Here is a 26,616-nt window from a genome sequence, read left to right as displayed (position 1 = left end):
CCGTACAAAGCTAAAAAGTTGTTACTCGATGATGGATCTGTACAAATTGTTGTATTTGTGATCCAGCTTACAGTTTCCGGAGCGATACTAATCACGGCAGCAATGAAAGGGAGAGGGCGCACTTTATTACAGTTCATAGTTGTTTTACAGATATAAAGTTTACCTGTTTATTAAAGGGTTAGTTCACCCAAAAATGAAAATAATGTCATTAATGACTCACCCTCATGTCGTTCTAAGCCCGTAAGACCTCCGTTCATCTTCGGAACACAGTTTAAGATATTTTAGATTTAGTCCGAGAGCTTTCTGTCCCTCCATTGAAAATGTATATACAGTATACTATCCATGTCCAGAAAGGTAATAAAAACATCATCACAGTAGTCCATGTGACATCAGTGGGTTAGATAGAAGTTTTTGAAGCATCGAAAATACTTTTTGGTCCAAAAATAACACAAAATAAGACTTTATTCAGCATTGTATTCTCTCCCGGGTCTGTTGTGAATCTGCGTTCACAACTCCGCAGTGACGCTGCTGACGTAAGACGCTGATGACGTGTTATCTGGTGCGCCCGAGCTTCGTTTACAGTCTGAGGGAGACGCACGCTATATTCAAGCTATTCTACATTGTTTGCGTGGATATAATTTTTTTAATGGTGCGTAAATGTGCATGTTGCGGATGAGACACTTTTACAGCGTGCGTTTCCCTCAGTCTATAAATGAAGCTCGGGCGCACCAGATAACACATCATCAGCGTCTTACGCCATCAGCGTAACTGTGAAGGATTGACAACAGACCCGGGAGAGAATACAATGCTGAATAAAGTCTTATTTTGTGTTATTTTTGGACCAAAAAGTATTTTCGATGCTTCAAAAACTTCTAACTAACCCACTGATGTCACATGGACTACTTTGATGATGTTTTTATTACCTTTAAGGACATGGACATTATACTGTATATACATTTTCAATGGAGGGACAGAAAGCTCTCGGACTAAATCTAAAATATCTTAAACTGTGTTCCGAAGATGAACGGAGGTCTTACGGGCTTAGAACGACATGAGGGTGAGTCATTAATGACATTATTTTCATTTTTGGGTGAACTAACCCTTTAAGCACCCACTGACAAGGTCTGTTTATATTTGTTTACTGTTAGTTGTAATGATTGTTTTTGTGTAATGCGCTGTGTACGTTGATGATAATGCAAGGGAGAGAGAGAGTTTATGGATAAGACTTTAATTCACACTTTTTGTTCTGTTTTACTCAGCTCTTATGGAGATTTTCTGGACTAAAACAATGGCTTCATCTTTTGTGGGAAGTACAATAAAGTTCATAAAACTCATCAGTACATTTTTGGATATCATTCGCTACAACAGGTTTGTACTAATAGTGGATAAAAGCAAGATGACAAATAAGTTATAACTGTAATTAATTTAAACTGTACCAGTTCTATCTCCATGCAGCATATATTCTCTGGCTCTGTAGGCATTATTGTCCGACTCCGGGTCGAACTGAACACTGCTAGTACAGTTTCTGTTCTGACATTTTCATTCCTTGAGATGAGATTGTCCTGATAGGGAGGGAGGGAGAGAGGGAGGCTGGAGTAGTGGTAGGTCACCGGCAGGCTAGGGATCCTCCTGGGTAGCACTGGCAATAATGGAGCATGGGTGGTGCTTTCAGTGCAAGGAGCCAGGGAGGCGCTGGTAGCTCAGGTAGCAAGGGTGGTGCCATCAGTCTAGGGAGCCATGGAGGCGCCAGCAGTGCAGGAAGCCAGGGAGGTGCCGATAGCTCCGGGAGCAAGGGTGGTGCCATCAGTCTAGGGAGCCATGGAGGCGCCAGCAGTGCAGGAAGCCAGGGAGGTGCCGATAGCTCCGGGAGCAAGGGTGGTGCCATCAGTCTAGGGAGCCATGGAGGCGCCAGCAGTGCAGGAAGCCAGGGAGGTGCCGGTAGCTCCGGGAGCAAGGGTGGTGCCATCAGTGGAGGGAGTCAGGGAGGTGCAGGTAGTGCAAGGAGTCAGAAAGGATCGGCATCCGTGGCCTTTACAAGGGAGCCGGGTTTGGCCACTGTGACGGGGGACATATGGAGAAGACACTGGACTGTGCTCAGGGGTTGGAGCCAATGTGTGCGTGGCCCAGACAGACAAAGCAGCAGCAACGAACAGAGGAGGAAACACCTCTTCAATCCCACCAGGGCAGCCATGAACGTCAGGCTCTAGAATTTGGCTCACTGGAACAGACTCGGGAATTTCACTGACTGGAACAGACTCAGGAATTTCCCTCATTGGAGCGGATTTGGGGATTTCACTCACTGGAGCGGATTCTGGTATTTCACTATCTGGAGCAGATTCTGGTATTTCACACATTCTTTTGGGCCCGGGGAAAGGCTGGAGATGTTGAATAGGCGGTCTAAAAATGAGCATAGAATCGCTCCAGCTCACCAGATGGGACAACTCCAGGAATTCCCCCACGTAATGCTCCAGAGGTCAGCCTCGCTGTTGGATGTTTAGTGGGCTGTCCACTGTCCTCTGTTGCTCAGACCGTTCCATTTTAGCAGGGTTATTCTTTCACGGTTTGGGAGGCTGTAAAGAGAGCACAATGATGGAAGTAAACAAAATATGATTTATTTGCTAATTCAAAACAAAGAATCACGCAGTTGGAGTCACGGAATAGAGCAACCACTACAACATACACGTTAAACAATACAGAACAAGGAACTGACTGAGGGGCTGTTTACACAACACCATTTTCAGCTAAAACCATTTATGCGTTTTGGCTGTTCGTTTACACGACAATGGCGTTTTGGGTGCCTGAATACGCTAACTTTTGAAAACGGGTTTCAAAGTGCACGTTTTTGAAAACGGTCTCCGTGTAAACAACAAAAACGTGAATCTCTGAAGACAATGCGTCATGCACATGCGTATTACGTGTTCAGTCTATAGTGTTTCATCGCCATCTAATGGCCTGGCAGTAGAATACAGGGTCTTTAGTCGTTTTAGCGGATCAGTGTGAATGGGGATCATTTTGACAATGGTGTCGTCTGTACGCGTAAAACTCAAAGGAAAAACTTATCTGTTTTAAGCATCATTGTCGTGTAAACGTACCCTCAAACTAAGGACTTCTGAGTATAGAGGGAAAACAAAGGAGCTAACGATTTAATTAATAAGGCACAAGTGAATGGGATGAATCAATGAGACAAACGGGAAAAGGGTCAAAGGAAAATAGCAACTGAACACAATGAAAACTAACACAAAACAAAACATAACTCTGAAAATTGTAACATTTTGGTATATACATTTTTATCATAATATTTTATTTTATCTTTAGGGTTTTTAATTCTGTGCCCTGTTTATATTTGTCCATGCCAAGGATTCAGTCCTTTCATAGACACCTTGATGTAAACTATGTTAATGGAGAGGCATAGAGACAAGAAAAAGTGAAAAGCGGTACAAATATATCACCCACAATTCCCAATGGGTTAAAGAAGATGAGGATGAGTGCTTCAGTGTTTGTGTGCACTGTACTGTGTTGTAATGTCTGAGATTGGTTGGAGATGAATGCAAATGTTTACTGTGTTTTTAGCAAAAGTAGACGTGAGTAGAAAATGAAATTTTCTTTCCCTTTTTTTTTTTTTTTGCATCATAAGTCAAAGATAAACAAAGAGGACCATGAAAGTCAACCATGAAGTATGTCATGATAATATACTAACATCTCAACTAGACAGAAATGTACTAACATGAGCCATGGTCTTTTTAAATTATGTGTCTGCAGGGCAGATACAGACACAGTGTTTTGTCAATGATGTGAAAAAGTGATGAGATATTGATATAGCTATCAAAGCTACATTTCAAAACTTGCCATCTCATCAAATGCACATCTATGATATTAAACATAAGCCTCTTAGGAGAGAATATAGAATTACATGGAGAAGGAGAGAGAGAGAGAGAGAGAGAGAGAGAGAGAGAAAGTGGGAGATAGATGGAGAGAGACAGTGTTTCAGTGTACTCATTTTCCTACACACACATCAGATCAATGAGGAAGGAATTAATGTTTGATCCCATATTATTTGATACTGTCACTCTCTATAGATGATTGTTTAGATGGATGGATGGATGATAATGGCGATTACTATTATTATTGTACCAGTATTGTTATTTTTTAAAAGTTATATAAAAAAGTTAGAGACAGGTTTCATGGTATGGTTAGGTTTAAGGGTTGGTTGAGGGGTATGTGTCAAGAGTGTAATAATGATGCATTTACAGAAATGAATTACAGATGTCAGTTTGTCAGTTTAGTTGTGCCTGTAGTTGTTCTTGTTTTTGTTTTCTCGAAAACACGATCACGAGTTAATATGATGTTCCCACAAATTAATATCTCGTGGCAATGACAAATTATCACATTCCCTCGAGTTTATATGCCACAACAAAACTAAGTGAACCGAATGTTCCCTCTCAGTCACCGTAATCTTCAGGTGTTTTTAAAATGTAAGAACAATTGTAAGAACATGTATGTACACAATAAATGTACTGCGTCAAATTATTAATTTAAATCTTAGTATCATTTAAAGACACTTAATATAAAGCGGGACCAAAAATTAAGCAAAAAGCTAGCATGTAAAACAACTAATCTGACAGATATATATATATAGACTACCAGATTAGTTTTTTTACATGTTTTTTTGGACCTGCTTTTTTATATACAGTATAAAGTTCTTGCTGGCTCAAGGAAAACACCAATATATTTCCATTCAGACATAAACACACAGTAGGAAGTCTGCAACCCCTGCAGATACAGCAATCATTCACTCTATCAGTATGTAATGTGTCTCATAGTGCTGATGTTTTACATTGTGTTCATAATACAGACCAGCATTATCATGTTGTCCCTTCAGACCTTTAGCCTTACCATTTAGCTTGTTCTAAATACAATAATGAAAGTATAGTTTATCATACGCATACAACTTTTTTCCATTTTTACTCAGCTCAAGCTATGAATAAAATTAATTCAATCATAGAGCTATTTTGATCTTTTCTCCCATGGGCCCACACTTAACAGAGAGTTGAGTATCACATCGATTCTGTTCTGAGTCGTGTTAATTTGCAACATTAATGCAAATTAATCTCTGCAACCGCATTCTGAGAAATTATGCATTTTAATGTTCGAGACAAAATTGTTATGATTAGTGTTTGTCATAGATGTAGAAGTGTGTAAAAAACAAATAGCATGTACCTGCATCGACAACGCACACGCACAAATACACACGTACACTTAGAGTCACTGAATACTTAATAAGGACCTATGGGACAGATCCAAACCTTCTGTGGGACAGTTTAAATCTCCACACACATCACAATAAACACAATAAACTCTCCGTTTCTCATTTTCTCTCCCTTGTTCTCTTTCTTTCTTCTTCCCAGGGTCTCTCTTGTATTGTATCAGCCCCTAGGGTAATTATGGATGAGATGTGGAAATCTGGGTGTATTATTTAGTTCTGTAATACACAAACCAAAAGGGAATGGCAATTATTTTCTCTCAGTCACCTATTCCACAAAAGCCCTCAGAGTAGAGAGTGTGTATGTGTGAGGGTCTGGTTTTTCTACATTGTTGGGACTAAATCGGTATCAGTAATCAATATCAATTTATCAGTCAATTAAATCCATATAAAGTTAAACAATGTTGTATATGTTTGTGCACTTCGTTTATGTCTGCTTCTTATTGTCTATTATTGCACAGCTCTCAGGAATTCTTGAATCTGGTCAACTGCAGCACTCTGCAATCAAATACGCTAAATATATAGTATAAATATATAGCTAAACTGTGTTCCTACTAGTTTCATGTCTCTCATCACTTATTAATTTTAAAAACTTGATTAAACTTATGAATAACTTTTCAATTAATGAATAATTAATATGTCAAATCAAAATATTATTTCATATCCATATGTTTACATATGGTGAGTACAGTATTAACGTTCATGCAATAGAGGCTCACATTTTTGTAGGCCATCAGACCACAAGTTAGCATCAGCCTGGTTCCCTTGACAAAAAAACTATTGGATTTTTCAAGTGCCTTTTGGATTATTTCAGAAAATAAGCTTTGCGACCAACAAAAACATGCTATTTGACTGACACATTTTGCTCATCATGTTAATCTTCATAAATGACCCCAGCTTTTATGAATTTTGAAGCCTAATTACAATCGGTATAAATAAAAAGCTAAACGCTACAAACAAACTACACGGCGGTTGCATGACTTTAACGTCACCACCATTAAGCTTCAGACAACTCTCTCAGTCTTTATTTTAAAAATATAATAATAAAAAAATCCCTACAATTTTGAATTAGAATAGTTTGCAAGAGTGCCAGTACGTTTACCTGTTCTTCATGATGATGTTTAATGTCCCCAACAAAATCTGTAGTACCATTTAGCCAACTGGCTTTTTCATAGATCATATATCATAGAATAAACCATGAAAATATCTTGAGTTCATGCTAACCACAGATCTTTTTCAGGCATTTAATAAAATAAAAACGATACTAAATAAAAAACCCTGACTTCAGTGCCGATGGAACCAGAAGTGCTAAAATGCTAATTCCTTTCCGGGTTTTGGCCTAGCCTATATAAATTAATTAACTTTTTTACAACAAAAATTAACCATCACTGAACTTACTTAAGCTGACACTATTTTCTATAAACTTTGTTGTATTATTTTCCTGTTATCACTGTAAAGCTGAAACAATCTATATTGTAAAAAGCGCTGTATAAATAAAGGTGACTTGACTTGACTTAAACATGACACAAATCACCTTTAATCTGAAATATATGTATTTTGTATGCACTTATGACCTTTTACCCGCACCTGTTCTTTCTTCATCTGTCTCATTTAGTCTCTCGGAGGGCTTCAGCTAAACTTCAGGGCAGAGCTGAACACCAGATGAAGGAGCCTGAGCATTAAAGTGTCCATGAACATCTGTCACAATTCTTTAAACTCGTTTTCCATCTCCTCCACAGATCCCAATGAAACGGTATCATCACTCCCCTCTCCTCATCCACCTCACAGCTCTCTATCCCTCTTAGCAAAGCTTTCTCAATCTCTCCTCTACTTCTTTGAAGCTCACCTGCCCTACATCCTGTTACTATGGCAAGCGAGAGCATGATTGTGTAAGTAGGCCTGCATGCTCACTGAGTCTTTGCCACTATCCTGCCTGATAAAAACGGTTTGGGAACTTTGAGATGACTGTGGAAACACAGGAAACCCACACCTAGGGTAAAAGAGACACAGGAGGAACAAACAAAACAAAAAAGGAGGGAGAGAGGAAAGCAAAGAGGGAGTACAGTGGGGTAAGAGTTAAAGTTTGTGGTCAGCAGCACCACGGGCATCATAAATCAGATTTCCCACAATCCCTGTGGAGGAGCCCTGCGCTCGGCCTGCCGCAGACACGCTCAGTGGGGCGTTGCACATCGATTGGCGTCGCCACTGTGATGATGAGTGCTGCGGGGTCTGGGGGTGAGGGGGGATAACGTGTGTGTGTGGTGTGTGTGTGTGCGAGATGGAGGTGAGGTCTACTTGCTCATGAAGAAGTCTACCTCAGCACCTGCCCCGAAAAACAGCGAGTTGGACCTGAGCGAATGTGCAGACTCTGGGCCTATTTACTCTCAGATCAGCATTCACCTTCTGTCTCTCACGCACAGATTCAGGAAAAACAAACAATAGCATGCTGACACACACACACACACACACATAGAGCTATATTTACATATTCATCACAAACACAGCTGAGTAGCTGAACAGTTGCTCATAACTCAACGGACTGCTCTCCGTCCACTAATAAGCATCACATGCTTAGATATTTATTGTCACCTCATGGTTGCTTTTAAATGTCTTCAGGCTGGATGCAAGTTTTGTATTGAACGAATTTTGAAGTTGACTCTTTGTACTGTTTGAAGTTATTGAAAGCCACAGACAAATGGTATAGCATAAAGAATCAATCAACACTTCCACGTTCAACACACAGTGTACGGCAAAACTTACAGGCATTACATTAAATTACAATACATACAACACTACATTTACAATAAATAAGGAAGTCACACGAAAACTGCACCTGCAGAACTGCACAGATAATTAGAATTAAATTGAAACACTCGTGTTTTATTAAATTCTACATAATTTAGCAGATTTTGCTTCAAAATCTTTGCTCTGTTTCTTACGAAGCTCCTATGGATATGGTGAAGGAAGAAAATATGAGATGGGAGGAAAAATAAGGCTAGAAGTTTTGCGAGCGAACGCAAAAGCATTGACATGTATTTTTTCCTCAAAGTACAAAAAGAAAGCAAACAAATAAAAAAGATTTGTGAATTAAACAAAAATATTATAGGTAAAATAATCCTGTCGTTAGCAACCCTATACCATTTTTACAAAAAAAATATGGGAAAACAGAGGTTCTTTATTGTTTTTTTCTTCTTGTTATATGGTTTGTAATATAATTAATTGAGGAATACTAAGGTGGATGTCTAACTTTAAAAAATGAATGATAAGGAAGTGAATGACGTTCCGGGTCACTAAAGACCCGAGATATGCATTTAAGGGATAAAGTAACAATTATGAGAAATAAATTTGCAATTGTGAGATATAAATTCACAAATGATTCCGGTCTCCTGTTCCCCAGTCTTATTTTTAGGGACTCTTATTTTGTATTCTTGTTCCTATTGTTTCTGCTGTTTGACTCTAGACTCTAGATAAGTTAAGTTTGCTTATGAACTGCGATTTCTCTCTTGAGAAACCACGCTTGTGCATTTTATTCTCTGATTCGATCATAAACTAGCACATTACGTACATTTCACCAGCTGGTGAATGATCCCGGCTTCAGCGTCATCACTACGACACCGCATTGATTACGGCTTTTGTTCACACTGCGCGCATTCCGGGACTGAACACGGCCATGTTACTAGGTCCCCATCCCGGGATCGATCCCGGTTCGTGATTGCGTTCACACAGAAGGTGTTCTGGCAATTTCAGCAATTTCACGGGATCAACGCGCTGTGTGAAAGGGGCTTTTCTGTGATTAGTTCCTGTTTTCTTTGTTTCTATCACTCGACTCGCTTGTTTGTTTCCATAATTACCCTCCTTAGTTACCATAGCTACTCATTACCGACACCTGTTTGTACTCATGTGTCTCTTGTGTTCTTTGTTCTGGTGTTGTCATCAATGGATGTTACGTGGGCATTTGTTTTAGTTCTGTTTCTCCTTTGTCAGAATATCCTGAATTTATTTGGAATATCCTGTTCTCTTCATGGGTTTACTTTTGTTGTTTTGTTTAAATAAATGTGTGCGTTTGGATCCGACGCTCCCGTATTACTAAAACAGCCACGTAACAGAGACATCAATTTGCAGTTACGCTAAAGACAGGAACAAAGTCACAATTTTGGGGATACATTGTGATATGTTGTCAGATATAAAGTGCTCCCCCCCCCCACACCACACACACACACACACACACACATGTCTGCATCTCAAAAAGTTCAGATAAACCCAAAGAGTATGAGTATGAGTGATTTCCAGTATGAAGTTCTTCTGTGCTTTGGAAAGTTTTGTAACTCTTCCCTTATTGGCAGTCTGCAAAGTGAAATGCCTCCCCACACACCTTCCCTCTCTCTGTCCCTTCTCCCTTTCATAAATTTCATTAAGGGAGAAATCACATTACACTATTTTCTGGACCTGCTTCCAGGGGTTAACCACTTTGCTTAGCCATGTAAATTCTCAGCTTAGTCAGGGCCATTCTCCACAGCCTGGCTGCTTCGATGCAGCCTGTGCCGAATTAAGCGCTATCTATGTAAATTTGTGTGTGTGAAAGTGTGTGTGTCCTGAAGATGGACATGGGGTGTGTGGAATATGTAAACCCATTCTCCTGGATTACTGAATTTGTGTGCATGTGTGTGTGTGTGTGTGTTGGTCTCTTCTCACTATATGCACATAGGATGAGCACGTTGTGTTAACCCTATCTGCTGGATTATCCGGATGGTGTGAGTGTGTGAGAGTGAGACAGAGTCGGGCACTTGAGGATGGAGAAAAGGAGGTTAAAGGGGAACTTATCGTCTTTGTGCAGAAGATAGACTTCCACAGGCTGGCCTCTCCTACTGCCCCAGAACTGAAGAACTTGACACTTCCTCAAAACCTATAGTCAACACTCACCCACACTCAAAAGTACACAATCCAACATGCATGGGAGTTGATGTTTTTTTTCTGAGAGAGACACTGTCATTGTCAAAGCCTCATAAAATAAAATTGCAGTTATGAGGCTTTTAGTCCATGTCTGTCCATCCATAAACTAATGTAAAAATATAGTTTTAGCAGAAATGTAGCGTGTATCCTTCTCCTGTAAGTAAATGCACATAATGGAATATTGATGTATAATTCACCTCAACTTCCTGTTTCAAACTGAAATAAAACACAGAAAAGAAAACGACATGTATATGTATGCTTCTTTATAACAACGTAAATGTGTTTATGTAAATATATACATTTTTATAGTAAATACATTATTATATAAACACTTATTTATTAATAGAAATATAATTCTTAAATAAAAACAAGATAAAAATAAGCCAAGAAATTAAATTGCACTGTCTTTGTTTGAGCTGAATACAGTTCTGGATATTACTTATATAATTCCTTTTGCTACCCGATTAACCCGATTAACTGCAAATAATAAAATATTATTTGAATTATAAGAATATTAAGTTCAACGATTCAATCCAATTTCTACCTTATAATTCTTGCAGCCTCAAAGTGGTTTCCTGGCTGAACAGGTAACACTTTGCAATTAAGGTCCCATTAGTTAACCCTATTATTTTTCAATGTTAGTTCATGTTAACTAAGTTAGCTAATGTCAGCAAATGGAACCTTGTGTAACCAAGTTATAATAGACATCCCAAAAAATATAAATAAAACGCACACATTTACCTGTGCAGTCTGCAAGAACTACAACAGACTTTTAATTGTTGTAATTTCTTCCTAGAGTTCAAAGATCAAGATGAAGATCCATGGCAGTGTATAAGCACCTCATGGAGTTCAACAGCACGATTTATCTTCCTACTGGAGCGAATAGTCCCGAGGCCTCCAGAGTCTCCCTGCTACACTCTCTATCTTTCTGTCCATCCATTTGTTTGCCTGCTCACTTGCCCTGCAGTCTATCATTGACACTGGTGAATGATAGTTCGCTTGTTTTGTCAATGGCACAGTTCGCTCTAAAACTGGAAGGTCAAACTAAGGTGATTGGGTCATGAAGGAAGGCAGCTTTCAGAGAGTTTAAAAAGAGCCCAGTCTATTTTAATCTCTTGAGTGGACAGGGAACTACTCACATCTCAGATCATTTTCCTCCAGCCGGTATGCAGATGTGGAACTTGACCTGTTAGGGGACAGGTGGACCAGGGTTAAGTGTGCATGGCTGCCCCTGTTCTACCAGTAATCTATTTCTGAACCGGTTTGTCCTCTGCACTTGTTCAATCATTTCCTGATTGATTCTGATCTTGATCAATCCTTGGAAAGACAGATGGGCCCTGTTCCACTCTTTAGTCTATACTCTGCCACCACACACACAGACAAACACACACTACAGCCCCTGTCCCAAGCCCTGATCTATACTGTCGCTTCCTCTATGGCTGAAGGCAAATGAGGCAAAGGGTCAAGATAGGAGGCATTTATCGATGTAGCACTCCTGTTATTCACTATCTCTCTCTCTCTCTCTCTCTCTCTCTCTCTCTCTCTCTCTCTCTCTCTCTCTCTCTCACACACACACACACACACACACACACACACACACACACACACACACACACACACACACACACACACACACACACACACACACACACACACACACACACACACACACACACACACACACACACACACACACACACACTTGTAGTCACTTCCTGCACTTCAGTCAATGTCCTGACCTTAAAGACAAAATAGGAGGGATGAAAATTTGTTCAGTGCACTGGGATATATATGAACAATCACCCATTCACATAAAAAAAGGATAACAAGTATTTTTATGTACAATAATCATGCAGATTAATAAATAAAAAAAGGATTAAAACCATATAAGGTCCCACTTTATATTAAGTGGCCCTAATACCTGTGAACTTACATGGTAACTACATGTGTACATAGTATGTAACTACAGTGTAAGTACACATTAGTACATAGTATCTACAACTGTAACATTTGCGTAACTACACATATGTAACAACCCTCAGAATGGTATGTGTAAGTACAAATGTGTAACAGGACATTGGTAACAACATTTTTTCACTTCAGTAAGTACACATGTGTAACAGTAATTATGTAACTACATTTTGTAACAACAATATGTAGCCTATTTGTTGTTCCACTTCCACATGCTGTTTTAGATACTGCAGTTACCAGTTGGAATACATGTATTTATGACTGGCAGGACTAATGTTGAATTACAACTAAAGTTTCACCTTGTGATACCAGTGTTACATGGTAACTCCTCAGGAACTGTCCACTTAATATAAAGTGTAATTGTTAAGGTAATTGTTGTGTACATCAGTGTCGTTACATGATAATTCCATAGGAACTGTCCACTTACTTGTTGGAAATTAAATACATTTATACCCAAACTGGTAACTGCAGTATCTAAGACTGCATGTGGAAGTGGAACAACAAATAGGCTACATATTGTTGTTACAAAATGTAGTTACATAATTCCTGTTACACTGAAAAAAGTGTTGTTACCAATGTCCTGTTACACATTTGTACTTACACATACCATTACGTGGGTTGTTACATACGTGTAGTTACACTAATAATACAGTTGTATATACTATGTACCAATGTGTACTTACACTGTAGTTACATACTATGTACACATGTAGTTACCATGTAAGTTCACAGGTATTAGGGCCACTTAATATAAAGTGGGACCAGTCAAATATATAGAACAACTAGGTTTTTTTTTTTCTTTAGTTTTCTTTCTTTTTTTCATTGGTGCCAATTCGAGAGAAAAATAATTGCTGGACTGATTGCTGGAATTTAGTGCTGTGTTGGCAGCAATGTCTCTGGGTGAGCAGAATAAATCATTATAATGCAGGTTTATAATAGTAATAAAAATATAGAATCAAACCTGAGACAAGCCATTTGGCCAACAAGGACCCGTGGGAGAACAAACCATATCAATTAAATAAATCACTAAATGTTTCTTGATTAATTACTTATCTCTACATTGTCCATTAGGGATGGTGTAAAAGAGTGTGCATGCTGAAATATGTGAACTTTAAACTATTATCTGTTCTTGCTTATTTTATAATATGAAAATGAGAATGCCTAATATAACAATCCAGCAGCTTGTGTCATAGATGATGGCTTACAAACTCTTGCATTTGTGAAGGTGGAAGGGTGACTTCCAATGTGCGATTTTATGTCTGGAACAGGTGTGATCCAGCAACAGCTTTCTGTATACTTTCAGAGGCTGTAAATCCCTTGATAGGAAAAAGAGGGGGGGAGAGAGAAAGAAAGACTCTCCCCAGTCTCTCCACGGATGACAAGAGAAGTGGAAATCCCTTCCACTCAAACTAAGAACCGGATGAGAACCAGATCAGGAAGGACCACTGAAGACCAAAGCCTTGGGATTCAAACCAGCAAACCCCCAGACCCAAAAAAGACTTGTCAATCACACTCAAAGCACTAGAGATGATATATGTGTGTGTGTTGTAGTGATAGGGAAGTCTAGAGATGGCATTGAAGAAGGCATGTTATGAAATAATGGGAGTAGTGGATGGGGATAGTGGACCGGTCTAAAGTAGCTTCTAAAAAGATCCATCAGACTTTTCTCACCAGCTTAGTAAGAGAGAAAGAAACACTATCTGTATGTACGGGGGATCTGTATGAAAGAGGGAAAGTTGAAAGCTTGTTTGTTAAACTAAATTCCAAATCAATCAATCAATCAATCAATCAATCAATCAATCAATCAATCAATCAATCAATCAATCAATCAATCAATCAATCAATCAATCATGTTGTGGGAGGTTACTCAGAGGCCTACAAACCAGAGAGTTGGACATATTACTAGTACTACTCAAGGCCTTAGTGACCATACACTATGTGTTTGTCGCACAAATCTCTGTGTGTAGATAGAAGAGAGGATGAATAAATGATGAGGGCAGAAATCACACAGTGTGCTAATCAAACCAGATGGAGGGAGGGAAATAAAGAGTGAGCCAAAAAGAGAGATTTGATTAAAATCTCAATAATTAACTGATTGTTTTACATTTTTGACTATGGACATTATTTTTTTTTTGTCTAAAATTACTGTATATGTAGTTGGTGTATCAGAATGGTTGAAGTTGTTACAAAGGCTATATTTCAGTGTCTGTAAGGTTTTGAGTCAAAAGACCAATTACAGAAATGCATATTTTCTTTGGCAAATGTTGTGTATGTTGGTACGTGTAAGTAATTTACGTGAATACTAAATTTGTAATGTTATGAAATTTCTGTAATGTGTTGAGTAAACAAGAACAAAACTGGAAATTACTGTAATACAGACAGACAGACAGACAGACAGACATACATACAGTAGGGAGAACAAGTATTTGATACACTGCCGATTCTCTCACAGACCTGTTAGTTTTTCTTTAAGAAGCTCTCCTGTTCTCCACTCATTACCTGTATTAACTGCACCTGTTTGAACTTGTTACCTGTATAAAAGACACCTGTCCACACACTCAATCAAACAGACTCCAACCTCTCCACAATGGTCAAGACCAGAGGTGTAAGGGCATCAGGGATAAAATTGTAGACCTGCACAAGGCTGGTATGGGCTACAGGACAGGCAAGCAGCTTGGTGAGAAGGCAACAACTGTTCAGGCCAGAACTACACGGCAGGACCTGGTCAATGACCTGAAGAGAGCTGGGACCACAGTCTCAAAGAAAACCATTAGTAACACATTACACCGTCATGGATTAAAATCCTGCAGCGCCCGCAAGGTCCCCCTGCTCAAGCCAGCGCATGTCCAGGCCCGTCTGAAGTTTGCCAATGACCATCTGGATGATCCAGAGGATGAATGGGAGAAGGTCATGTGGTCTGATGAGACAAAATAGAGCTTTTTGCTCTAAACTCCACTCGCCGTGTTTGGAGGAAGAAGAAGGATGAGTACAACCCCAAGAACACCATCCCAACAGTGAAGCATGGAGGTGGAAACATCATTGTTTGGGGATGCTTTTCTGCAAAGGGGACAGGACGACTTCACCATATTGAGGGGTGGATGGATGGGGCCATGTATCGCGAGATCTTGGCCAACAATCTCCTTCCCTCAGTAAGAGCATTGAAGATGGGTCGTGGCTGGGTCTTCCAGCATGACTTCCTGAAGGATCTGGAGAAGGTCTGTATGGAGGAGTGGGCCAAAATCCCTGCAGCAGTGTGTGCAAACCTGGTCAAGAACTACAGGAAACATATGATCTCTGTAATTGCAAACAAAGGTTTCTTTACCAAATATTAAGTTCTGCTTTTCTGATGTATAAAATATTTATGTCATGCAATAAAATGAAAATTAATTACTTAAAAAGTCATACAATGTGATTTTCTGGATTTTTGTTTTAGATTCCTTTTAGGACTGTCTGTTCAAGAACATTGTAATAAGTTGTTTGTCGTTTCCTGTAGGTAAGAGTTTCAAAGCCCATGTCACTTTATTCTTTATGTTTCTCTTTTTTTAATCACATAATCAGTTAATTAATCAAAATGTAATTTTTTTAAATTGTAAATGGTAAAATCTGCTAAATTTGGCAAATGACACTAATCACACTGTGCACTAATATGCAAACAAAAATAACAAACATTTAGTTAAGTGCTAGTAAGTTAAATATTCAGAAAATTAAATGTTTTGATGATTCAAAATATTTTCTGTCTCTTCTTTCTCTCTCGTTCCATTCCCAAGGTGGCAGTTAGTGCATTTCTCATGTGTTGACATGCAATAGCCAGAGGCTTTAGAGAGCTCTGAAATGCCACTAGTGGGTTCCCACTTACCACAATGAAAAATTAATCAGTCAGATGGGCCACTTCTCTTATGTATGTGTGTGTGTTCCTTTTTTTCAACAAAGGTTTCCTGTGATATTTGTTTCTCTTGTAGGATATGCACCATGTACCATGTTCAAATCTATAGTGCATGAGTATTTTGATGAAATCTGTTGTAAAGCATCATCAATTTCAATTGGCAGCAACATCACGAGATCTCATTAATATCAGCCACAGCTAGTGAGCTAAAGGACGCTACCTGTCAGAACTCAACTCAACTGTCCTCCACTTCTGACAGGCTGTGAATGTCTAGGGCGACCACTTTGGGCCATTAGACTGCTATCACAAGCACTGGGGTGGGGATGTCCTGCAAGAATGTTCTGGACACGATGTTCCCTTGAGATTTGCCATTCTTGTACTTTTTTCCTTAGTGTTTCCCTCCATTTTCAACTCCTTTTTTACCGTTCACATTTATGCTGGTTACGTTTGGGACAAATCTAAAAGGGTGGATTTTCAAGGACAAGGAGCAGAGGGTGGATCTGAAAAATAGCTTCTTTACATATGAATGACACAGTCCTGTCTGCACATTAAGCTACACACTTCCACAACGTGTTTACATGCACCTTACACCGACATGTATAATGTACCGACATTCTGCTCTCGTTTTTTCCTCTCATTTGCTCATACATAAATGCACACCCCTATTCCATGGCATTCCTGGCCCCCCTCAAACGTCACTGAGGTCCCACTTGAATGGCACTTCCTTCATCAGAAAAGACGGGTGCAGCCTATTGAAATACTTACTATCAATTATTTAACCTCACTCTCTCCCTCTCTTCAATAACCAGGTTGGCTTTGACTTTGATGGCCATTGCGTCCAAGTCGAGGGCCACCTCGCTTAACGTCACCCCTCCTTCCCCTTTCTCTTCCACATTTTCATTCACCCATCTCGCTGCCACTCTACTGCAAAAAAAGGCACGCTGTCAAATGCTAAAAACATGGCAAGTGGTCAAAGTCCAGAACGTCTTACTTACTTCATGTCCTCATCTACACTCGTAGCGGTCATGCATTTTCCACAGAGATTTTCCAAGACCTTGTGTTACCTCACTGTGATGTTGTACCCTTTCAAAACATGAGGACAAAATTAAAACCTTTTTGTTAAACTGAAGTAAAAAATATGAGGAAAAACACATTTTTTAATCAGAAATATTAATCAAATGCATTCTCAGAATTATTAAATGCTTCAAAACTTCAGTTTTTTGACACATGGTATATTATACAATACAACTTGAAAACATTACAACCCTGCTGCATGTATTTAACATGAAAAAGCTAACAACATGTTTATTAACAAAAACTATACTATAAATAAAAATTAATATTTGTTGCTTAAAATAATATTTTTTAAACTTCATTTTAAATTTATATTTTAAGAATGTAAAAACTTAAACTAATTTTTATTTCAGCCTATTTCTCATTTACCAATAACACTGAGAAATGTAAAAAAGAAAAAGAACCAAAGATAGTATACCAGTTGTGCTAACACAGTCTCACCCCAAAACGTCACGTACTGACGGGTCTTGACCATACGGCAACATACGACGAAAAGGGTACCCTTTAACGTCCATGTGTGACGATTCAGATATATTGGGGGAAAAAATTAAAACTAATTAAAAAACTACATTCAAAATATTATAACTCTGAAACGGTTTGCAAAAGTGCTACAACTGTTTGGTGATTTTTTCCCCTATGTGTTTTGAGACATCTTATACAATTCACACACACACACACACACACACACACACACACACACACACACACACACACACACACACACACACACACACACACACACACACACACACACACACACACACACACACACACACACACACACACACACACACACACACACATACAGGCTTATAAAAATCCAGGGGAGCAGCATGATAGCCCCTACTGGTTAATAATGTCACCGGCTGATCCTGTCCTGTGTCCACTATAGTCTAGCTCAAATCCCTCCGTGTGTGTGTGTGTGTGTGTGTGTGTGTGTGTGTGTGTGTGTGTGTGTGTGTGTGTGTGTGTGTGTGTGTGTGTGTGTGTGTGTGTGTGCACCATAATAAGTCTAGTAGCTCATTCTCTGAACAGTACATTCGAGAGGCAATACGGGACGTGATGCAAGGCCCGAGCTGAGAAACAGAACACATTAAAATGTATCAATAAAGCAGGAAAACCAGAATCATTCGTTAGAGGCAACTTCCAACAGAAAGTCTTGTCACTGACTCCACACAGCTTTCCCTCTATCCCAGACATGCTTGAAATCCTTTTAGCAAGCCAAGACAGCATGCTCTTGTTATTTGGATATAATCTTCTGCTTCTACAGGCATGTTTGTGTGTGTTTAGAAGCATGATGGAGGGGAAGACCTCAAAGCTTAATCCTGTGATGTACATATTTCCTCCTGAAGGTTTTTAGGCCCATGAGCGGCAACTGAGAAATCATGTGAAATTTGAATTTCAGGACATCTAAAAAGATTTATTCGGCTGTGCTTTAAACCTCAGAAAACCTTATTTTAAAGTCCTATTATGCATTCAGATGTGGGAATCAAAATAAAATACTACATGAAAATACTTTATTTTCTCTCTCTCTCTCTCTCTCTCTCTCTCTCTCTCTCTCTCTCTCTCTCTCTCTCTCTCTCTCTCTCTCTCTCTCTCTCTCTCTCTCTCTCTCTCTGTGTGTGTGTGTGTGTGTGTGTGTTCAATGAGACATTTTAATGGGTGTTTTGTCTGTAAAAACATGGCACAATATCTTGATGTGGGTTAATTTTAACAGATGTAATATGAAGTTCAAATTAAAACATTTTATGTTTTCTTTTCATCCTTTATTTTTTGCTACTTTTCATTTATGTTATGCGACAATTTTCATAAAAATCCATCATAAATTTTTTTAAACTATCTAAACAAACAGTGAAATAAACATAAACCACTTCAATATTTCTTCTTTTTTTAGAACGATTTTTATTTATTTATTTATACATCATTTCCACCACAAAGAACAATTACTGTAACTACACTATGGTTCAAGCGTTTAGAGTTCAGTATGATTTTGTTGTTGTTGTTGTTGTTGTTGTTGTGAAAGACATACTTGTATTCAGCAAAAATGCATTAAACTAATAAAAAATGACAGTAAATACATTTAGAATGTTACTAAAGATTTATTTTAAATAAGTAAAAGAAAATGATCCATTAAACTTCTGAACTTTGCGTAATAAATAATAAATAAATAGAAAATAATAGAATCTAATTATTTTTTTAGAGTTAGTGTGAGGAAAACATTTTTATTGTCCTCCAGTGATGTATATATTGTGCACTCTATGTACACAAGTGTAAAGGTCCACGGGGCCAAACATGCCCAACTGTAAATTGCTCTTCGAGAGACAGTGTGTGAGATTTTATACCAGATGGTAATTTCAGACAGTGTGCAGCAACTAGTTCTCTTCCCCTCTCCTTCAATCTGAGTGTGTGAGTGGCAAGAGGATCAGAAGGGGCTAATGTAGAGGGACAGCGATGGCATTCCGAGTCTGCCCGGTGTCAGAGAGAATTAGCTCACAGTCACACAAACACTCTGACATGAACACACACTCACAGACCCAATACATGCTCACTCGGCCACGCGCAAATGAGCCTGTCACTCCACGCAGGTCAAAGGTCAAGAGGAATTCTCTCCACTTCTTCCTCTCCCTCATCATCCCCTGCAGTAGGATTTATTTCTCGTTCATCACACTATGCCTCAATGCACCATCATTAAACACGTTTTATCTCCCTGAGGTGACATTATGAGCGTACCTTAATTCTCACAGCGTTCCAATGTGATTGTTTATATGCATATGTTCTTTTCAAAATCACCTGACCCCAGATAATCCGTCATAAACAGCTGACCAAAGTTGTTGTTCAATCCAGTCAGCTAGTGCTCATAGTGCCTAATGGGCGACTTGAAGTGAACGAAGAGTTTGACGAAGAGGATGTGGAGTCAGATCTCCAAGTTAGTTTGTCTCAGGCCTCATTGGACATCTCAGCGTTTTGTTTCTCTAGTCAGCAGGTCCGACTTGATGGGTTGAGTTTGTAGAGCTGTTGTTTTTAATTTTGCCTTCGTTAGGCCTTGTGTTAATTACTAATCTCATGGTCCACAGCCGTCCGCTTGGTCTCCTCTCTCTAATGAGACGGAAATGAGACAAACAGCTGGGATTTATGGCTCGCTGGATGCTCACGCCACGAGAAAACTCTTGTACGCGTGCAGGACAGAAAAACAAACAATCCCATATATATATATACGAATCGCACGTTGTGAGTAACTGCACAAATAGACGCTAACGTGATGAGACTGTCCGTATGCAAATTAAAAAAACGCACAATCCAAATTATTTGTGTGAAAGAAACCTAAGCAGATTAATACACAGCTGCATGAAGACACACAAGAGTGCTTACAGAGCAAAACCCACCCAAGGGCCTGGCAGACGCACCCTCAGCCAACATCGAACAGGAGTCCTCCTCTCGTTTCGGCCCCCTCCCTCACTCACTCTTTCTATCAGCCTCAGGGGAACTCCACAATTAATGACCATGCTGATGACCGTCTCAGCGGGTGTGTGTGTGTGTGTGTGTGTGTGCGAAGGGGGTTGGGGTGCGGTCAAATGGTGTGTGTGCGCGTGTATGTGAGTGTGAATCGCTGAGGGAGGCAGCTCATGGCTCAGGTGATCGGGAGGCATGTCTCGGTGGGCTGTGGGTAAAGACCCGACGCAGCGCTTTCAGGCCCGTGCTTCAGCACAAAGGGAGCTGTGTTGGCCTTCGCCATCAGCAGCTTTAACTGCAGCTCCAGACCCACAAACCGGCCCGGCACTGTGGACCTCTCCTGCGGCCTGTACGCTGGACCAGGGCACCGCAAACCACATGGCAACACTGTAGGCACTGTTTTTGCCTGGTATTATGATTGTGATCAGCATTTAAACCTGGTAGTAACATGTGTCTCATGTGGCCACTTGTTTTGAACGAAGGATATTTTGAACAAAGGATAAAATGAAATAATATAACATTAAAATATAATATAATATAATATAATATAATATAATATAATATAATATAATATAATATAATATAATATAATATAATATAATATAATATAATATAATGATCAGATACTGTAGTGGAGTACCTGCATTTGCTTTGCTTTGCTTTGCTTTGCTTTGCTTTGCTTTGCTTTGCTTTGAGTTTAGTTTAGTTTAGTTTAGTTTAGTTTAGTTTAGTTGTGGCGCGTTTGGTCCATGTGAACTCTCTTTAAACATACTTTTCACACATGAAACCCCCCAAAAATAAATAGTTGGTGTATTCTGGTGAACATTACAATCTGGTATACAATCTCACACACTTAAAGAGTATTTTACAGGGTGTTTCCTCAACTATGTTTTTTCCCCATCATAAAATATCTTACAAAAATACTTTTCACACTCCAAAATGTATTAAGTTTGCCTTTACTAAAAACGTCCAAAATGTACATTGTGGACATAGGCCTACCGTATTTGCATCACAACAGAATTCTTGTTATTTTTTCTTAGAATTTTTCTCATTGGTCAAAACCTCATCTCAAATTGTGTATTGTATTGAATAGTAGGTCTATATTATATGTTGTGACCTTAATGTGACAAAAAAAAAAACACATTTTTGTTTGACATATTTCTTCGTGCCATCTGAAACAAACGTTAATACCAGATATAAATGGAGTCACAGACTGCATCAATACTTCAAACCAGCACCATGGACAGCACCTGTATGCATAACCTCTGCTTAAAATCATAAACTGCACTGCGTCTGCCTGCAATCATTGACCTGTCCATCAGTCACTCTGTAGTAGTGTTGCTCCTCTGAAGCAGGAAGCTGTGTCTTTCACTCCTAGGGGGTTTATTGGTTGTATGATGAAGGGAAGAAAGACCGTCAACACAGTTCAAACAAACTGCTTGCATCTAATTGGCCTCGGGCCTTCTGGTTTGTCTTTGCCTTTACTATCCTCTCTTAAGACAAGTCAAAGAAATCTCCTCACTTTTATCAGGTGTTATCAAAGAATTCATGGACTTCAGCACTTTACACCTACATGAGTATAAGTGTGTGCGCTTGTTTGTTTCCCTCCTACAGTGTGATGAGTGGATGTGTATTCAGCTAAATAACCTTGCTGACACAAGGTCTGTCCAGAGCGAGTGAAATACATTCAGAAGAGGCTACCACAGACCACAGTTAATGAGACAGGTGTACTCGGAGGATTGATCGAGTTTAAAATATTACCACGTCCTGATCCATACCCCTCCATCCAACCCAATCTACCCATTTGCAGCTATTGTCACAGGTTTCTATCCAAACTGAATATGTTAGAGGACCAACATGAAAATACCTGACCACTACATTAATTATTACATGACGGAGGTTTCTTGAATACTCATGTTTCCTCATAACGCTGATCCCAAGTGTCACTCTGGCAATTGTACAGACACACACACAGAGTTAATTTTTCAGTGAATCTCTGAGGCGCTCCAGGGCTTCTTGTCCTCTGGCTGCTTCTACAGAGATGACAAGAAGTGACAAACATTTTCATCAAGGAATCATGGAAAAAGTATCACAGTCTCCACAAATATATTAAGCTGCACAACTGTTTTCTACTTTTCAAAATTGACAATAAGAAGAAATGTTTCTTGAGCAGCATATTAGAATGATTTCTGAATGCTGATGCTGAAAATTCAGTTTTGTCATCACAGGAATAAATTACATTTTAATAATAATAATATATATATATATATATATATATATGTATATATATATATATATATATATATATATATATATATATACATATAAGTATAAGTCTCTGAAGTATATTCCCATTAATATTTACCTTTTTTAGCACACCAGGGTGACTCCGACATAATTTGTGTAAAGAGAAATGTTAAATGGCAAAATGTGTAATGAAAATATTTGTATGTTAAAACTAGCATTTAAGTAAATAGTTATTCATAACTACTTAAGCCATTTTTTAATTAAAGCTACAATATGTCTTTTTTTTCGCAGCTAGGGGTCGCTAACTTCTTACAATAACAAAGGTGTAGATTGATGACGCAGTGATAAGCGGAATCATGGAACTTGCCATTATGCTGATGGATCTAATAGTGTTTATGTATTAGTGAATACATTCATGTTTTTTAACATGAATGTGTTATGAAGCAGGTCACGATTGCTAATATGAGACAGATATCCTGCGTCCCACGGATATAACGGAATGAGGACATTTAAATCTACCGAACTATCCGCAAATGCTGAATTACTACTCAGAGTAGTATAGGTCAGTTTTTTAGACAAATTAAACTTGTGAGGTAACGCAGCGCTTTTTCCCTTGGCCTAACGTTACACTATCATACTAAACAGCATTTGAGTGTGTTGAAAGTTATAATGTTATTCTATGTGTTAGTAATATGAGACTAGCAGTAAGCTAGATCAACATTAGAATAACATACTGATCATATTCTAACATTTCATTATGCTGAGATATATAACATTAATTTGTTTTATCACCAGTCTAATAAAGTACAAGAGCAACTTGTCATTTCGTGAAGCTCTTTCAAGTCGAAGTTTGCTGTGAAGCTAGTCTCGGCATCTCAAAAACGCCACGCCGATATTGATCCTCGTTTTATTTCTCATTTTGTCCCAAAGTCTGCTCGCCATGATCCATAATGTTTGAACGAAACAACAACAGCATGCCGCTAAACATTAAGCAGTTGTCCACATCTGTCTCTATGGTTACTATGGCAGTACAAGCGGAAAACATAGGATAAAGTGGCTATTAAAGAGGTGTTCACGAGTTCACACTTACGAATGATCAGAGAGTAAAGGTTTATGCGTATTTGGCGTGCTGTCCGGGGGGAGGGCTCCGAGCTCGGAATTTGGGCCCGAACCCAGAGTACTCCCCCCGTCTCTGGTTAGGAAGATAGCCATGCAAGTGTGAGGAGATGGGGTGGTGGAGGGATGCTGAAAACTGTCGAGGAATAAGGGTGAGTTGACTGTGAATATTTATAGGCTTTACTCATGCTGATTGAGTGGATCTGTTGATTACTGATTGATGACAGCTGGTTGGAGTTACTTGATTGCTTGATCATTAGAACGTGTTCCTCCCGAACCTTGTTAATAAAACATCATGTTGTTTGATTTCACTTTTCTAACTTTAGTTAGTGTGTAATGTTGCTGTTTGAGCATAAACTACATCTGCAAAGTTACAACGCTCAAAGTTCAAAGCAAAGGAAGATATTTTATTTTAAAGAAATTGCTTTTTAAGGACAACAACAAACGGCTGGTAGGGACTACATGACTAATTCCTCCCGGGTTAGTGACATCATGCCCCCGGAATTCTATTTATAGATTATCAAGACAGAATATGCTAATCAATGACTAGAAGATAACTACACATAAACTTCATAATTTCATCAACTAACCATTCAGAAATGTTGTCTACATGTTGTCACTTCTTCTTGAGTCTCTCCATCTTTGTCTGACTCTGGTTTGGACATAAAAGGCTAAAGGTTTTTGAAATTATCAGTGTATGTCTGTGTGAGGTAATAGGACACAAGCTGTTGAAGCTCCGTCCCCTTTGCCGGGAGCAGCAGCTCATTTGCATTTAAAGGGACAGACACAAAACAGGGCGTTTTTGCTCACCCTCAAAAAGTGACAACTTTAACATGCTATATAAAAATATCTGTTGGGTACTTTGAGCTAAACCTTGACATACACATTATGGAGACATTATAGATTTATTTTACATCCTGTGAAAAGGGCATTATACCATCCCTTTAGGTCATTGCAGGCGACAAGTGACAAGGGACGAGCACCATTTAAAATTGTGAACTTCTCTGAATTTACAAATTCTTGGAAACATTTAGGATAATGTAAGTACATAATTGAAAGAAATATATAACACTGTGCAAGTGGTCTTTGGATATTTTGATACAAAATTCTTACATATTGCACCTTTTTTAAATACTTTTGCTATCTCAAAACGTCTTAAGTATTTTAAAAGAACATATTCTGCTTTCCTCAACAAATCTCCAGGCAAAGTGAGCTAACTCTGCACATCCTTTGCAACAAATCCACCCCAGTGCATACAAACAGGCTGTGGTGGTGTTTGTTCTTACTTGTTTTGGAGAAAATCTAATTCAGGCTGCATTTAGCCCATGCATTGTAGCTATATGTGTGGAGAAAAGAAATTCACAACAGAAGAATCTTATTTTAGGGAGCCCTTTCCTCTCCTCGGTCCCTTCAGTGCACAGAGATGAATGAAATATTTGGCCACAGACTCATAAAGTGGCTTATATATTCATTTCTATACTGACATGATTTACGAACTTCTATCAGCACTGATATATTGAGGGTTCTTTGTCACCTCACGGACTGCAATGGCTGATGACACTGTGATGCTATCACTGACATTCACTGTGAGAAAAAAAAAAAAAAAAACACTGTAGAAAAATGGAAATGGTACTGGTAATTTTCTGCCAGGACATTATCCGTTAAGTTTACAGACATTTCCTTTAACCCTGAAACACAACATAATGCAAAGCATAATTCAAAATAAGGGTATAAAACACCCGTAAAAAATCAATAGAGCAAATTTCACACAATATATTGTGTCCTGTTTTTATGGAGACTTTTCTTCTTGTCTCAATTCATCACACATAAAACAGCTAAGACAGAAAGAATGTAATGCAGTGATTTGCTAATAAAGCACTGTATGTCACTTCAAGAGCTTTCAAAAGATACTAAATAGACAGATTGACTGGTTTCAGGAGTTTCAGACAAAAATATCTGGCATACTTGAATATGTTTTCATGCTTGATTGTTAAAAACAACAACATTCTTTTTCAAATATTTTTTATTATTACAGCTCCTCTCTATCTCCAGTTTTCTATGAAGCCCCTCCTTCCGGCCCAGTGTGTTGTGATTGGCAGAGCTTAACGAATGTTCGGGAAATGTCACGCCCCCTGATAAGCACGAGTTCTTCTCAGATATTAATGATGGCGTCAATTTCAAACGATTCCGAGCACATTCAGACCCTGACAATGTTAACGAACAAGAGGATTGTGCAGAACAAATTTCAAACATGGACTTTGCAAGCACTGATTTCACATGACGCGTCAGAGTGGTATGTTTTTGTTGTTATTGTGATTTTCTTACGTGGATACGATGTAATCCACTATTTAATCATATTTGTCAGAAAACTATGGTAGGCCTAATACAAACAGTAGCCTAATCGATCACAAAATCATGGATAATTTTCCTAAGGGGCGGTGAACGGTCTTAAAGCAAGAGTTTACAAAAGCTAAACACTACATCTAGGCTACTGTAATGTTAGTTAGCAGGCTAGCTGTAATAAAATAAAATAAATAAAATCTGGACTTTAAGCTTTGTAACCTTGCAGATCTTATATGCTCAAACACCAACATTAAACACTAACTAAAGTTGAAAAAGCATAATATGACCCTTTTAATAATGGATCACAAAAATAACCATAATA

This window comes from Phoxinus phoxinus, assembly GCF_949152265.1.
Source record: "Phoxinus phoxinus genome assembly, chromosome: 11".
NCBI classification, from domain to species: domain Eukaryota; kingdom Metazoa; phylum Chordata; class Actinopteri; order Cypriniformes; family Leuciscidae; genus Phoxinus; species Phoxinus phoxinus.
The sequence above is the reverse complement of the archived record's forward strand: the minus strand, read 5'-3'. Positions refer to the sequence as shown.